Below are 3588 nucleotides of genomic sequence, written 5' to 3'. Positions count from 1 at the left end.
AGAGAGAGAGAGAGAGAGAGAGAGAGAGAGAGAGAGAGAGAGAGAGAGAGAGAGAGAGAGAGAGAGAGGGGTTATGGTGCATATGTAATGTTAGGATGAAAAAATGAAATGCTTTGCAAATGATACCAAACATTCCACGTCTTTAATTGATGGAAATCGTAGCGATGTGATAGGTATGTGTGTGTGTGTGTGTGTGTGTGTGTGTGTGTGTGTGTGTGTGTGTGTGTGTGTGTGTGTGTGTGTGTGCACTGGGTTCAAGCAGTGGGTGGGCAGCTGAAGCCTTGCATCATCTCATCACCTGTTACACTCCATTCCCTGCAGCCATCCGGACCTGAGGAAAGAGACGGCTTGGGCCAGTCTGGGCAAGGCGGAGAGGAGGGTGTGAGGCGAATGGGCGGGAAGTGGGCGGGGGTGCGGGCGTATCGGCGCCATGAAGCAACACTTCCTCGCTGTGATATAAAAGCCACGACGTATGAACTTCCTCACGTCGCTGGTCGCCCTCCGGAAGCACGGGAAATCGACCCTCACGCCCCCCGCCTCAAGGACGGAAATGGAGGGGACGCGCGGCCGCCGGGACCCGCCGCCACCACCCGGATACGTATTGACAACTGTGCAAAAATTCCACCTGGTGACCCCTGCATCTGACCCCCTCCTGCAAGCCCGCCCCTGAGGTGATCGGCCTGACGTAGCGGGGCGGGGCAGTGCCGGCCGTGGGGTTTGCGGGGAGAGGAAGATGGTGCGTGTTCCTTGCTATGTGGAGGTGCTGAGGTGTCCTTGAATACGTAAAGGTACTGGCATGTCCCGGCAGAGGCGAGGCACACTCACACGGGGACGCGGCGACGAAGCGGCGAATAGTGAAAACTTTGTTGTAGTCTAAAGGGCGAGAAGTTTCCAATTAAATCCAATCACACACACACACACACACACACACACACACACACACACACACACACACACACACACACACACACACACACACACACACACACATACACGGACGCACACACGCATAGGAGTCACTGTAGCGAAGGAACCAGCCGATGTCCGGTCCTGGAGGCGGCGGCGGCGGCGGTGGAGGCGACGGTGGTGGTGGTGCCGGACCATCCGATCCCTACATGCAGGACCTCACAGCGACGCTCTCACCGCCGCCGCCGCCCCGCCTGACCCCCAACCAAGCCAGTCGTGCTGAAACGGTAAACTCCAGAGAAAAACGTGTCGGACAGACCCATTATTTGCCATCATTTTCGACCGTGTTGTGAGCCCCACGGACGCAAATCTTTCCTGCTAACGATGGACAGTCAGGGTGAGGGATGGCCTCCGGTGCCAGCAGGGAGACGCTGGAGAAGAGACTGTTTGCTCAGAGATCTCCACCGCGCAGATTGAAGTGTCACTCATATACGGAGTGAGGGGCCGCCTTAAGTGGCTATAACATCCCGACACACAATGGTGGCCGAACCCTGGCCGGACCTCCCTCTGCGGCACCCAACACCCCGCGCACTCCCCGGATTCCGCCCTTATCCTGCCCCACCACAGGTCCTCCCGCGGCACCGCGCCTCGCTGCTCGCTTAAGCCTCTCTTGCCGCGGTAAAATTCGGGTGTATGTCGCCGGTATGACATTCATTAATAACTTTAATTACTGAGGGAGACGCCAAGTGTCAATTTTACTGCCGGAGTTCACAGTGCTACTTAAATCTGGATAATCCCTCCCAGGTGCTCACACCCCAGGTACTCCTTCCCTCCCTTCCCCCCCTCCCCTCAATCCCTCCCTCGCCTGACACATCTGATGCCCGAGTCCCCGTGTTGGGTTAGGGACGCGGTGGTGGTGGTGGTGGTGGTTATGGTTGTGGTGGTAGTGTCAGAATAGAGTTTTTTCTTTCTGTTACCGAATTTCGTTGCATAAATACTTAACAACATCGACGAGAGTGAGTGAGGGCAGGGTGAGTGGGGGATGTTAGTCTCCTCGCCTCACCTCCATGCCAGCGTGTAGTGGGCACCCTTGCATCGCTGTATACCTGACGGGAATCCAGCAAGTGGGAGTCCAAACATCACAAAAAAATTAAAAGGCCTCGTCGCACAGTAAATGGCACAAAGGAAGTCTCTCGTCATTTCCTGCTCCTTTATATCCCTCGCCTACATACATACCTCATCCCAACACACACACACACACACACACACACACACCACCACCACCACCATTCATACTTTCCTTCACGTAAGTAAGACACAGGGCTGGCACTTTTTCCTTCTCGCGAGCGGTAAGCAGGTTGTGCATATGGCGCCGCGGGGGAGAAGGAAGCAGAGGAGGAGGAGGAGGAGGGAGGTGTTGCCAGCCCACGTCGTATGATGGACTGGTTGGGGCGACTCCATTTCCCCCGTCATAACTGAGGCGCGTTTATTGGTCAATCATAAATTACGGGCTTCCCATTGGTCGGCGGAAAATATGCTCCGCCCACCCTTATGAATTCTTTGTCAGGGAGGACGCGGATTGGGGGAACGGCGGCGGCGACACACGGGGGGAGGGAGGGAGAGGGAGACCAGCCCGCGGGGAGATATTCATTTTTTCATATTTTCCCCCTTCTTTTTGCCTTAGAGACTAAATGCTACTGTGATGAGGTTGTGTTCTCAGTTGGGAAGTGAATAACAATAGGTGATTAATTAGTGTAAGGTTAAACGACGCTGTTTTGTGTGTGAATTATTGAAAGTGAAGCGAGGAAGGTTGGTGAAGACGATGGTGGTGGTGGTGATGGTCGGTGCGCTACAACAGTTCTGATAATAGATATAATTTTTAATGCCTAATGATGTTTAGTTTGTTTGCATCACCGCGTGGTTATCGTAGTAGTTGTAGTAGTGGTGATGTGGGTGATTGGGGGTGCTTGTGAGGTACTAGTGTGGTGGTGTCAGTAGAAATGAAAGAGGTGGCTAGGGTTGGTGTTGTGTTACGTATTGATCAGCGACACATAATGATGATGACGATGATGATGATGATGATGGTGATGATGATGGTAATAATGACGATAGCAAGGAATGTGATAGGTATGAAACTAAATACTCTTCGTCACTATTACTACCACCACTACTACTACTACTACTACTACTACTACTACTACTACTGCTCAACAATAATGCTAATAATTACAATAACCAACACTAATTACAATCCGCAGCGGTAATAAGACTTAGCGTTTCACCAATCCACAGTTGATTATCATAAACCAAAAGGAGGAAAGGGCGAGAAGGGAAAGATGGGAGGGATGAAGGGAGTGGAGGAGGGGAAGAAAAGGGAAGGGGGTGAAGGGAAGGCCACGTCTTAAAATTAGTGGAGGTTTTTATGTGAGAGAAAATGTCAGGCGATGATGAGAAATGAAGGGAATATTGAATGGAAAGAAAAAAGAACATTACGCATGATTAAGTTAACCTTCAGAGAGAGAGAGAGAGAGAGAGAGAATGTGATTATGACCTTAATAGATTATTGGAAGTAAAAGTTAGTGATGCACAAAGATCAGGGAAGGTCACCACTAAAGCCACCACCACCACCACCACCACCACCACCACCACCACCACCACCACAAAAATCAATACGTAAAAGAC

This window comes from Scylla paramamosain, chromosome 8, assembly GCF_035594125.1.
Source record: "Scylla paramamosain isolate STU-SP2022 chromosome 8, ASM3559412v1, whole genome shotgun sequence".
Classification (NCBI taxonomy): domain Eukaryota; kingdom Metazoa; phylum Arthropoda; class Malacostraca; order Decapoda; family Portunidae; genus Scylla; species Scylla paramamosain.
The sequence above is the reverse complement of the archived record's forward strand: the minus strand, read 5'-3'. Positions refer to the sequence as shown.